The following is a 14,008-nucleotide window of genomic DNA, read 5'->3' as shown; positions in this document are numbered from 1 at the left end:
AAGAGTGATAACCTGGCTGCTGATGTTTGAGAGTCAGATTCACTTATTTGTACCTCTTATGAATACTTTAAACAACAGCTATGTGATGTGTTTGAATATCCCGCCGGGGCCAGGGATATTTTGACGCAATTACTTTCTGTGTACCAAGGCAATTGTTAGGCAGCAGACTACGCAGTGGAGTTCAGAATGCTGGCAGCACAGAGTGGATGGAATGATGTCACACTGAAAGCAGTTTTCCAGCGAAGCTTAACTCAAGAACTTCAAGCAGAACTGGCCTGCAAGGGTAAGACTTCAACTTTCTCTGAGTTTGTGGATTTAGCCATAAGGATTGATAACCTATTGAGGAATGCTCCTCAACTCTTTCACAGTCATGCTCAGTTCCCCTGGCCACAAATCAGGAACCTATGCAACTAGGTCTTTCAAGGCTCTCTAAGGAGGATAGAGTTCGATGATGATAGCACAACTTGTGTTTCTATTGTGGTTAGGCCAGACATCATAGGATGAAGTGCCCACACAAGTCTCAAACGTTCTCTAATCCCACACCCCGGGTAAATATTGATCAGTTCTTTCTCCTGCCATTTAAAACATTCACCATTCCTGTTCAAATGGCTTATGATGAGTCCTCAAATTTGTTGAGGCGCTGATTGACTCTTGAACTGCCTTAAACCTCATTCACAGAGACATCGTCATCAAATACAACATTCTCACTCAACCTTGTAAACCACCTATCCAGATCCGAGCAGTTGATCATTCACCCATTGTAGATGGCATAATGGAACAAACTCACCCCATTCAACTCCAAGTCGGCCTGTTCCATCAAGAGGCTCATTTCATGTAATTGACTCTCCAAGATATGAAATAATCCTAGGCTTCCTTGGCTATCAGTTCATGACCAAGTTATTTCCTGGCATCATGGTGAGTTAGCCTGCTAGTCAAATTTTTGCTTAACCCATTGTACGCACTCGTACAAGCCTTGTCACTGAACAAACCACCAAAGTCCCGATTACCCAATTACCCAATTACCACCTCACCATCCCTGGGATTGTGCTATCGATCCCTTTTCAAAAGCAATGCCGCCCAAAAGTAAAGTATACCCACTAACCCATTACAAAACCCAAGCTATGAAGAGTTACATCAAAGAAGCCTTAAACAATGGATTTATACACACTTCAATGTCTCCAAACACTGCAGGTTTCTTCTTTGTAGAGAAAAAGGATGGTGGACTTCTTCCTTGTATCGACTACAAAGGTTTGAATAATGTTACAGTCAAGTTCGCTCGTTCCCTATAGTTCCAGCTGCCCTTGAACAACTCAGAGAGGCAAATATTTTTACTAAACTGGATTTAAGGTGTGCACACAACCTGATCCGGATCCGCAAAGGGGGATACCTTCACTGTAACTTATTTCAAATGTTAATGTTTTGATGTTAACTTAAATTTATCTCACTATAAAAGCCAGAATACCTACTAATATGTTTATTTACAAAAAGTCACGAGTGGAGGGAAATTATAAATTATATATATATATATATATATATATATATATATACATATATATATATATATACAAAACAAATAAGCTGAATAAGATGATCTATAGCTTGTTAAATGGTGGTAGCCATATAAAAACACCCCCCTAAGCTCACAGAAATGGTTTGACCCAAGTCTTCAATTGCCAATGACACGCACCCATTCAAACTGGTTAACTGTAATTCATTAATTAACTTATATTTGTTGAATAAGTGTATTTAATGCACTGGTTTTTCAAGTGCAAACAACATGTGTTTAATGAGTGAAACACATGTTAAATACACGTGAAATACACGTATTTAACGTGCTGTTGACATGTTCAAATTCACGTGTTTTTGGTCCTTTTGGTCTTCCATAGAGATGCACTCACTATGCGCTATGTAGACTACATTTTTTGGTATGAGTGGTACTTTCCTAACTGACTCAGCTAACTGTGCATCATAAAAGTGATGAATAAATGAATAAATAAATAAATAAATAAATTTTTATTTAGCGTTTTATTTAGCTTAAGTTATTTTAGGCTCACTTAGCATATAATTATTGGATTAATTAATCATAAAACTTGATACACAATATTAGATTTTATTATTATTACTATTATTTTTACAGTAGCTTTGAAGTGCTTAAGGTGCAGAGGAAGAATTAAAAGCGTCAGACTCGAGTATTTGGCCACAGTTGAATAATGCACATGTATAAAAAATAAATAAAAAAAATAATATTACAAAATAAATAGTGTCTTAATTAAATAGTTTAGGATTAAACATATACAAACAAGTAAGAGGCTCCATGCAAGTGTGAATTCTCAAAGCAGTCCATATAGCCTTGTTGAAACAGCACCACCTTAAGGACAACTTATTCATAATAAAGTAATCATGTTTGTGTGAACAATTTTAAAAAATCTCCAGCTTGAGTTTCCGAAAGAAAAAGAAAAAAAGAAGAAGAAAGAAACCTGTAGTATTTTTAGGATTTTTTATTTATTTTTTTGAATAATTCTTCAAAAGCGGGCAAAATATTATATTTTATACATATGTCATAAAGTGTTATACTACAGTATCTATAGCATCTTAAATGCATTCATAAAAACGGTTTAAAGAATTTATAAAGAAGCACATATCATTGATTTCCTAAATGCATGTACAGAATAAATAAATATAAAGAGAATAAATAAATAATATAATAAATAAATATAAATGAACAAATCACTTTGTTTTCATGGAAGGATATATAAAGGCATTCACATTTTTTAAAAAATATGATAGTTTGATACTATAATTTGAGTAAACACTCTAAAACATTTTTAAAAATTACTTTTAAATGAACACACATGTATATTTGCATATGTTTTGCACCTCAGATGTTTGAGAGAAAATATACATTGTACTGATCATTTATAATAATTTACATGCACCTTTATTATATATAAAAAAGGAAAATTCATAAATCTTAGTAAAACAGAAAATATAACCAAACAGTTTTCCAGTCACATTATCAAATCGCACATCTTCCATCATCTTTCTTCCGGATTATGAAGTTATCCTGTGTTGATTGCAAAGATTTGACTCTTGGGCATATAATTTTGTGCCATGAGTTCATTCGCAGGCCAGGTTGCCATCAAAACTGGACAGAGCAATGGCAAAGGATTGTACTGCATACCTTTCATATCTGAAAATAAAAGCACTTACAGTCAGGTTAGTTTTCTTCACACCATGGTAACAACTGAGCACAAATTCTTTAGAATATGAAATTATCAATGCAACATATGCTAGAAAAATGTCATACTTGTGACATTTTGTTCTATTGTGAAGTTTTCTTTTTGTGGAATCCCAGTTGAAGAGGTAAGTATTTGTCAGCATCACCAGTATCACTCACTGTCTTTACTGTGGATGATATGGAAGTTCTTGTCAGAGGCCTTGTGTGACCCGACCAGAGGACTTAGGAAACAGTGTCATCATTCCAAACTGGAGATTTGTTGTGGAGTTCAATTAGGTTGTCCATCTACCTGTTTTGGTAGTGAATAAGTATATTGTCGTTGTCCTAAAGGTAAAATAACAAAGTTGTTTTGCATGAATGATATGGTCGTTGCAATGAGTATTGCAAATGAGTTCGTAAGTTATCTGAACTGCCTAACTAGCCATCATTTTTGGGAAATCATGGGTGATGGTAAAGGCCTGTTCACACAGGACGCATTTTTGCATTTAAATTCACTTCTTTTCCATTGATTTTCTATGCAGATATGCATATATTTGACCATTGCGCTCGCATCTTTTGCAAAATATCATGAATGACACTCTCTCTCTCTCTCTCTCTCTCTCTCTCTCTCTCACACACACACACACACACACACACACACACATACTAGTAGCAGGCCCAGACAATAGGAGGACAGAGTGAAGGTACATTTCCACTCATTTCCACTCTTTTATTAGCCCCGGGTCCAGTGGTCCCGAACATCCTGTATGTAATAGAAATGTGTAAGGGGGTGTACAGTAAGTGGTCAGTGAAAATTTGTTCTGATATATGTTCTTCACAGAAAATGAGCCAAGGCCAATGAGTAAAAAAAAAAAAAAAAAACATTGTATCGTATCATATTAATCGTTTCATTTTTCTTTTGACAAAAAGTAAAAACTGGACCCACAGACCCAGAACACCATACAAGGGTTAATAAAACGTGAACTTGTGCCCCTCAGGAGCCCCAGAGGAGGTCGTCTGTGAAGGTTTTCACTCATCTAGGTCATTGCTGAATGCCTGCTAAAATGTATTAGTTAGCGGCTGGACTTTGTTTTCCATTTGGTGAAGTCGTTTCTCCACTTATCCAAGTGGCATGATCAGACACCCCCTGAGGACCGCACCATCTGTCTTTTAATTTAACAAAAAAATTAGGCCAAGCCTTTACAAGATGAGCAAATGTATCCCTAAAAGCGTAACTGAAAACAACAGTCAAATTCACTTGAAATTCCCCCACTTCAGCTTGTAGATAAAGCGGAGCGGTGATCTTTAAGTCAGCTCTGCCGTATTGTTCTGGCTAATCTTCTTAGCTCACAAGATCTAGTCCTAATCCTCTCCCTGAGCAGCAAACCCCCATGCATGTGTATTTAACGACATTAAGAGTTGCACACACTGAAGCCATTGTCAAACAGTTTCCTCTGACTCCAAACCTAATGTGTATTGCTCAGAGGGGAAAAAAGAAACTAAAAAAAAAATAAAGCTGGGACCAAAAATTCTCTTGACATACTCTTGGAAAACACTTCCAACCCCCAGCAAAGCTCAAAGGGACTCTTATAATAACATAAATGCTGCTTGACTGTAGAAACTAATGGACCAAAGCTCAAAATGAAGCTTGGCCTCACTCATTAGCATGCATTCAAGTGTGAATAGGCTCAGATGACCTTTGGCCTTGGATTTCTTTACTTTGGTGCCAGCAGGGGAGCTCTCTTTGGTGGTTTTCTTCTTAGTTTTCTTCTGTGAGGTCTCCTCTTTTTCATCCTCCTCCTCATCATCAGGATCTAAGACAACAATATTGAAGGACAAATGATCAGGCAATGTAATACATCCTAAAATTGGTCCTGCTGAACACATTGTTAGTCTGTGCATGTTATTTAAAGGGGGACATGTAATTCTAAATAAAAAAAAAATTGCTCTACCTCTTCAATGACTTCCCTTTTTTGCTTAAGTCACCAAGAGGTTATGGTTTTGTTTGTCCCTGCTGTGTTTCTCTCTTTGGTTTGTGACTGTTTGTGTTCTTGTGGTGCCACCAGCCATTAGTCACATGCCATTTTTTGGAGCAATAAGTCAAATAAACATTCCTAATAATTTTCATAATGATGCCAATTCAAGTAGTGTTCAGGATTTATAAATTTTTCACTTTTATTCGATGTACCTAATAATCGGATGCGTGAGACACTACGCATGTCTTCTACTTAACATCCAGTTTAAAATATTTCATACAGTGTTAGGGAAAAATATGCCCAAGATACTGGGATGAGCTCAAGCATCTCTGTTAATCTATTGGACCACTGGTTTGAAAATGCTTTTATGGAACTTCATGTTTAATATACATTTATTTGTCCCAGTTGATGTATTAAAAATCAGTTTTCTTCTTTACCGCTTTGCTCTCTACTGAGAAGTTACAAAATAACAAACATTTGTATAACCCCTTGAAGAATCACCATCAGTTAAAATGACCTTTAAAAAACCAAGTTTTAGTACTTTCCGCACATTCAAGCACTGCTCAAAAGGGGGTTGAATCTTTTGAGTGGATGTGGCACATTGGTTAAGATGTAACCTCTTATGTACAGATCGCTGAAGGAGGCCAGACTAGGTTACGTATAAGGAGAAAGTCTAATTCTCACACAATGTAGGCCAGATATCACAGCCTGCTTCCATACTACACAGAGTGGGGAGCATATAATCTGATTAGTTACGATCTTAGTATTTAAAGACCTTACTTTAACAAAGAGAAAAGACAGTGGGATCCTTCAATACTGCCGGCATGGGGGTTTCACTTAGCTTTAAGGAAAACTCATTCATAGACCGTTAGCCACAGTAGATTCAGTTTTAATGTAAGTGAGGTTCTGTTTGACAAGCATCCAAAAGCAGTTGCTTGGCTGGCTGAGAAATATTAACTTGCCAATTTTTAATTAGAGTTAATGTTTAGGCACTTTTCATAATTTCAGCCATGTCTCCTCTTTTGGGTGAGTGAGTTTCAGTGCCATGCTCCAGTGACCTCAACCAACCCCTCTCTGACATATTCAATCTCCTTTTCTTCTCCCTTTCTGGTTAATAATATAAAAGGATATTCAGTGAAAAGGAAACCGATGCATAAAATATTTCCTGGTTTTGAAAAACAAACATTTACAAATATTAAACATGGAAATCTGTTTGATATCTTTTTTTTTTTCTAGAAAATATTTAGCATTGAAACAACAACATAAAAGTTATTTTTAACAATTATAGTCATTACTTGAATTGTAACTTGTGATTTTAATCAGTAAACAGGCACCAGGACCCAAAACAACAACAACAACAAGAGCAAACTTAATCCGATTTTATGAACAAATCCAGCTGACAGGAAAACACAATCACTCTTTTGATCAAAGAGTCAATTCAGTCTATTAAGATATTATGAGCTATAAAGGCTTAATGTTCCCTAGACTTATTTAGGCTTAGACTTATGGATTGCTACCTGCCATCTTAAAATTTACAAATTGGCCAATAAACTGGATATAAGGCTCTTTAAATTGCATATAGGCAGATAAACTGGATATACGTCTATTGACAACTATGTAAATCCCAACCTACTGCAAGTTATGTCCAGTCAAAGAACAGACAGACACAAGTATGTTGACACAAACTTTAATCAATCAAACATACTTGCATTAACTTCATATGACAAACCTAGGCTTGTTTAGTACCTTCACAGAGCTATAGCGTATTTATGCCTGGTATAAATGATTATACATTTTCTCAGAACATTTCTCAGTATCCTTTACTGCCTATAAAACATCCAGTGTCATACAACTTTAAGACATGTATAACTGCATTTAGAAACTAGAAGCTGTTTTTAGCTATAAGACACGGCAACTAAGATGTACCTTCTTTGAAGACATGGTTATTGAGATGACATTGGTTCAATAGTAAAAGTCCAAGCAAGAGAGCGGATAAAGCTGTCATGTGTGTTTATACGAGTGTATGCTTAGTGTAGCATCAGTGTGACTGATTATGAAAGTTATAGTTTAGTCCAGAGAACTTGACAGTAGGATTCAGTGTTAAGCCCATTTTCCTCAGGAGCAACCAAAACAACACTACTACTAGTAATAGTAGTAGTAGTAGTAGTAGTAATTAGAGGCATGCCACATGTAACAACTAAAAGCAGGAATATAGCAAAATAGATTACTATCTACTCCATAAAAGCCATTGTTTTATGTCATGTTTTAATATGACATAGATTTATTAAGTAATGAATAAAGCAAAGATTACTGGAGTATGTCTTGTTTGTGTGTGTGTGTGTGTCTGTGTTTTCTACTTCAAAATTTCATATTCAATTAAATGTGTTACTTGCTGTTTCTTTGCAATTGTTTGCAGAGTTTACTAACACATTTTTAGCTTTTTTTTTGTGTGTCTGGCTATACATTCACAAATATTGATGTATATATGTCGTGTTCTGTCTAAATAAAAACAATAAGAATTATTATTATTTTTTTTGTGTGGTAACAAAAATGGTCCCTAAACTAAAGTGTTACCATTTGTGGTTTGGGGTAGATAAAGTCTGTTGGATTTCATAAAATATATCTTATCTTTTTATTTTTTTTATTTTTTTTTTATTATTATATATATTTTTTTGTAATCTCACCTTTCTGTATTGATCATTTCATTTTACAAACATAAATTTCAAAACATTATTTCCATTCATTATAGTTCCTATAAATCATTGTGAGCAATTATACCTTTTGGTGTACAGTATTAGGTTTATGATATGATTATTTCATTTAAAAATTAATAATATTTAACTTTATTCTATTCTATTCTATTCTATTCTATTCTATTATTGTCTATGTGTAATTACCAATATGTGCCACAAGATGGAGAAGTAAAGCAGCATTTGTTGTAGTGCTACTAAACTCAGTTCAAGTTAGTTCTAATATATTTTAAATATAACACAACATTGTAGTGCAAACTGAAGCAATTTTCTATTCACAATGCATGCAATATAAACGTTTGCATCTAAATTAATTCAGTGCATTTTCACAGATTTATTTTCCCTCACTTTATATTGACCACATAATAAATTAACACAACTTTTAAATAATATGTCATGTTTAAATGTATGTGTGCCCGTTGAGGGCCTCCCATGCATCAACGGCTCCATCTAAAGCCTGGACTAATTGAACCTCTCCATTTCCTCCCCCTATACTTAGAAGTATGTGGGCTGGCTGCCAAGTGTTGAAAACATGACTGCATCTTTAATCTGTAACTTTAATTATGAGCCTGAAGTAGGGTGTTAGAGTTCAATGGCCTGGCATACATCTCCTCCTGACCCGAGGGGTCCAGCTTTGTCCTCTACCCCTCTTCCCTGCCTGAATATGGCAGTCTAGACTAATGGATCTCCTGGCTGGCCTGCTCTCTCTGACAGCCTTCCCAACAACTGGCATCTCGCCCAGAGAAGCTAGTGAATTGACCCACTGTGGCAAAGCTCCTCACGGCTTAAAGGGACAGTGACACGCTGCAGCCTGCCGCTGAACAAGGCTGAGTTCCTGTGTGCTTTTTATGTTTACAGAGGGAAAACTATAAGGTGAATTCAGGTTAATCATGCCATTTTTTCTAGTCATCCCAATGGCAAAACATGTCCCTGTTTACCTCATTTAAGTGTCTAATTTGTCTCTGATGCTTCAACAAAACAAAACAGAATATTTATATATATTTAACAGAAACTATATTGAATTTGTTCTTCCACTGACCAGTTAAATAGAGCATGTTTCATGTATACACATAAAACAGATTTTATATTTAATTTAATAATTATGTCTATTGTCATTAATGGTAATTTAGGATATTCTTTAATGTCATTTCTAAAGAAACTTGTCTGCAGTGTATTTAAATATATTTGTAATATATATATATATATACACACTCATTTTTTCTTCTTTTTTTTTTACACAATATTTGTGTGTGAAAAGTTTTATGCTTAATAGTGTTTTGTATTTTTATCTAAGGAATATGCTAAAAGTAAACTGAGGCAGTTGGCTTTTGGAACGGAGCCCGATGTCTTTCTCGGTGTAAAGTGTTGGATGTCATGTCCAGGGTAATGCACACCGCCAGATTTTCAGGGTACAGGAGGCTCTGCATTGAAGGAAATCAAACAAAAGTAAATGATAAAATACAGATAATATGATACTGTCCTTAGGGGACTGATGTACAGGGCAGAATGTGCCTTATTTTACACACACAAATACCCAAAAGGGAGGGTGCTAAACAAAGAGGAGAGTAGGCAATATAATGAAAAGGAACAAAAGGCACACGGGAGGTGTTCTCCTTTCTAATAAAAGGCTGTGAGATGATTTGTCATGAGTAACAGTACAACAGGCTCTTCGCGCTTGAAAGATGGCATATTCTGTGACGCTCACATCCTCACAGAGAGCAGATGGAGGGCAGTGTGAACAAGTGCACATTTCTCCCTCGGGGCATTCTCAAATGCTCCTGCCCTCACTGTATCCACATACACGTGTGTTGTGTATCCACAAATACAGTCACTTTGTGGTGCTATTGTTCCTATCATCTGAATTGAGTGACTTTCCCCCTTATGAAACATAAATGAACTTTAGCAAACTTTTAAAAAGAGTATACTTAAGTGCAAACTGAATGTAATGATTTCAGACCCTAAATTGCAAGTTATTTACAAACAAATGAAAATGTACTATAGCTTACATTTATTTTAAATGCGATTGGGTGCATTTTAAGAGCTAAAGTAGGACTTAGGTATCTTTATATGCAAGTGCACTGCTGAATGTGCAAACATTTATGATAAACTAAAATATACTTTAATTTTAATTTAACTTCTGTTACAACTTTTATTTAGTGTATTTCAATATATTTGTAATTACACAATTGTTTATGACAATGTTCTGATTTAATACATCTAATGGATTAACCTTAAATAATATAAACTAGCACTATGCATATATAAACTCAAGATCATCAGTGACCTTGCCTGTCACCTCTGCACACTACATCTCCCACAATCCCCCTTGGTTTTCACCTCCACACACTTCACAATCACGCCACCTGTGTGATATCATTCTCATCAACTATCCATAAAAGCCAGCACCACTCACAGATTTGACCCCTCTCCACGTCCCTCTTTCCAGTCTCCCAATGATCTTCCTACATGACAGCAGGAAAGTATTTGGTATCTCTGAATAATAGCATGTGTTGTGTGTTGTGTGTGTGGCTACCCATCATTCATCTCCCATCTCCTATGTTCTTCATACAAGAAAACAGGAAATCTGGAAAGTGTTTGGTACTGTATCTCTCAGAGACTGTTCGATAGTGTGTGTTTGTGACTACTCACCATTCATCTCCCATCTCCATTATATCCTTTGCTCTGCTGTCTAACATCAGTAACGTGCATGCTCTTGGTACGTTGATCATTTCTGCTACATTCTCAGTTATCCCTCAAGTATTTGTAACAAAAAAATACAACATCTTGTAATGCAAAATAATTAATGTTGTAACTCCATTTATTTCACAAAAAAATTGCATATTTGTTACTAAAATATGAAAAATAACTTTCTGGTGTATTGATGTCCCAGATGTCATTAATCCGATCAAAAAATGTTATGTCTTAAGTAAAAAATAATCCTAATAATTAATATTTAGTTTTTCCAAGTCTAAAATAAACACATATGAGCCTACCTAGTAAAATGATGTATTTACCAAGAATCTTCAGAACACAATATTCACCATTTTCATTTTATTGAAGCATAGATTATAAAGTTGATAAAGTAGCATCAAGACAAATAAGATTCAAGAAAAATTATTATCATCAAAACACATTCACACAGATGAGTGATGAAATGTCCTTAAAAGTCACAGAGTCCCATCCAGTCAACTGTGATACAGATCATGTGATACATATAAGATATGTGATACTGTTTCAGAAAATAATGATTCCTTATCATCACATCAAAACTGGTTTCATCTCCCCATCGTGATCTTCTTCTCTCGTGTCTGGAAACAGTTTGTGGTTGATATCCAGCACTGATGAGGTGTAGCTTGTTCTCAGCCAGAGGATCTCTCAGTCCTAAGATCCCAGACCTGGTCAAAGTGAAACAAACAATCCAGATAAAGTTGTTTAATGGACAGAGAGCTCATCTTATGTTCTGTGTGATTTTAGCAGGGTGAGTAACTATGACCCTTGTAGTACTGTACACTTACCATTCTTCAAGCTGTTTTGAGACCTTTTGAGAAGCTTTTTCTCTGAAGACAATTTACCACATCCTCTTCTTTCACTCCTTTCAAGAGCATCACTTGGTCAAAACCCCTCATTTGGCTGATGAGATCATCTGTACAAATTAAAATACTGCAATAAAAATTTCATTCTGCAATAATTAAGAAAAAGTTACAGAGGCAAAGGACTTGCTCGTGAGACTCCATTAGCATGTGTAGTTCTCAGAGATTCTAGAATTGATCTAATGTTGCAGTAAATGAGTCTTTTTTCTTCCTCTAGAATCTTTCTCCAAAGTTCCTGACTTCTCTCACAAATGTGTTTTAGTCTGTGCAGTGTAAGGCCTGGCTTCAAACCAATCAACTATCAATTCACAAATTATAATACAACATTTAGAAAACAATGAGATAATGTCAATTGGTGTTTATATCGGCTAAACCAATTTCATGATACTTGTCTGCTTTTAAAACAGGTGGTGTGTTTTTAAAAACATAAGATGAAAAATGTCCAGTCACACTTTGCTAACATGATGTAATTGTAATAGTATGAAAAAAAACAAAAACAAATCAAGGCTGACATGAACAGTTCTGTGAGAGATCATCATAACATGTTGTATAACACAGCATTGCTTCAACACACACATACCAGAGGACTTCTGTTTGTTTGAGCACAAGATGGCCGTCTTCATTCCTCATCCTGAGCAAATCATTTCCTTGAACTTGCTCCTCTTCTGTGAAACAAGAAAATCTCTACTTACTCTCTGTGCAATTAATATTGCTCATTAAACATAATTAAGTTAATTTAAAGTAAGATTCAGACCAGAGCATATGATGAGTAAATGTTTATTAAAAAATATTCTAAACAAATGTACCTGGGAAGAGCTGATCATGGCAAGATTTGCTGAGACTCAGTAATAGCTCTTTTAGTTTTTAGGAAGGTGTGTGAGGGTTGGCTCTTAAAAGAGCTGTTGAGCTCGATATTGCTCGAACAGTATTATCTGCAAACAATCCTGTAAGACAGAAAAGAAGGAAATATTATTAATTACAGACAACTTATACATTACACTGGGTTTTGTTTAGACAATAAAAGCAGCCTCTGTAAAGATGCTGTATAATTAAATGTTAAATGCATCCATTATTGAAAGCAAGTAATTAATAGCAAGCTATAGTCATATGAATTCTTTTGATAGTGTCAGATGAGACAGTCCTGGGGCTTGTACAATATCATACAAGTGATGAACAACTGTGTTTAGGGTTCATTTTTAAGACTTTGACCCTGTCCAGATACCCACAATTGCAGTCTTGGCCACTTGAGAGTGTGTGTACGTGACAGTGTGTGAACGAGACTGTCCCCGGTCTTAATAATGCCAAAGCACAGCGTCCTTAACACACACTAAACCTCTCCAATACTTCTCCGGAGCGCTATACAATGCTTAGTGTATCCCATCATGCATCATGTTTTGAAATAAATCGTCAGACTTTTTGCAGAGATCTCACAAGAGGTCATGGAAAGCTGTCGAATGTACAGTATGTGAAATATTGATAATAGGATATTAAAAGTCTCTGTAAACACATAAGTGTCCAATAAGGCAGTGGCTCCCAATCCTGGTCCTGGAGAACCCCAACATTGCACATTTAAGATGTCTCCCTGATCAAACACACCTGATTCAACTCATCAGCTCATCAGTGAAGACTCCAAGACCTCAAAAGTGTGTTTGTCAGATAAGAGAGACCCCAAAACCGTGCAGTGCTGGGGTTCTCCAGGATCAGGATTGGGAAACACAGTCATCAGGTGATGAAAAGTTTGACACACACTTGTGGTCATCATGCCCACTTGAACACTAGGTTAAATACAGGAAAAACGTCAAATAAGTAATCAAGTGGTCAAGAGCAAAGATGGCAAGTGTGGGTATTTGGCCAGTGCAACAGTTCAAGAAACAACAAATGCTGTACAAATTATAACATATATGTCTTCTCCATTTCTGAAGGAATCCCTCTCCAGAAACACCACTGGGCTGACTGCCTTTACGTCTTTTCAGCTAAAAATAAAAATAAAAATAATAAAAAAGGGGAGAGAACATAAAATTGAATTATATACAGAATGTTAATAATGATCGGTGAGCACATATTTAGATATAAACTGATATGAATGAACTGCAAGATGGAAAAATATATATTTGTATTATTTATTTTTTATTTATTTTGTGGGGGGGGGATTTACATCAAAAGGTATTAAAAGCATGGCACAGAACATATGATTACTGTGATATCTGTAATATAAAAGCACATAAAAACACTAACATTACAGTGATACAAACACAGTGATTATTGCATTGTTGTATTGATTATTAATATACTATAGTAAACTACAGTTACAGTTACTAATGTCCCATTTACTGTGTTTTAACTTCACATTTCATTTATTACTATTGTAAGTGTCGTGATTTCGATGATTTTACTACAAATACAACTTACATCATTGAACCTGAAATTAATATAAAACGGATTGAAGGTCTATGGCACGTCACGTGACAGATAGAG

At 35.5% G+C, this 14,008-nt stretch overlaps 1 long non-coding RNA gene across 2 annotated transcripts; it reads right to left on the bottom strand.

Annotated features, from left to right (window-relative positions):
- Nucleotides 1-10,986: 10,986 nt before the first annotated feature.
- On the bottom strand, nt 10,987-12,732 carry LOC127945054 (uncharacterized). 2 transcript variants are annotated; one of them, XR_008150504.1, is made up of 4 exons: nt 12,340-12,732; nt 12,110-12,198; nt 11,459-11,586; nt 10,987-11,338 (listed from the first exon to the last, which is right to left on the bottom strand). It is a non-coding gene; the product is annotated as an uncharacterized LOC127945054 (long non-coding RNA). The 2 variants fall into 2 exon arrangements; XR_008150505.1 differs by having other exon boundaries at nt 12,114-12,198; nt 12,340-12,730.
- Between the last annotated feature and the right edge of the window lie 1,276 nt (nt 12,733-14,008).

This window comes from Carassius gibelio, chromosome A23 (genome assembly GCF_023724105.1).
Source record: "Carassius gibelio isolate Cgi1373 ecotype wild population from Czech Republic chromosome A23, carGib1.2-hapl.c, whole genome shotgun sequence".
NCBI classification, from domain to species: Eukaryota; Metazoa; Chordata; class Actinopteri; order Cypriniformes; family Cyprinidae; genus Carassius; species Carassius gibelio.
The sequence above is the reverse complement of the archived record's forward strand: the minus strand, read 5'-3'. Positions and strand labels throughout refer to the sequence as shown.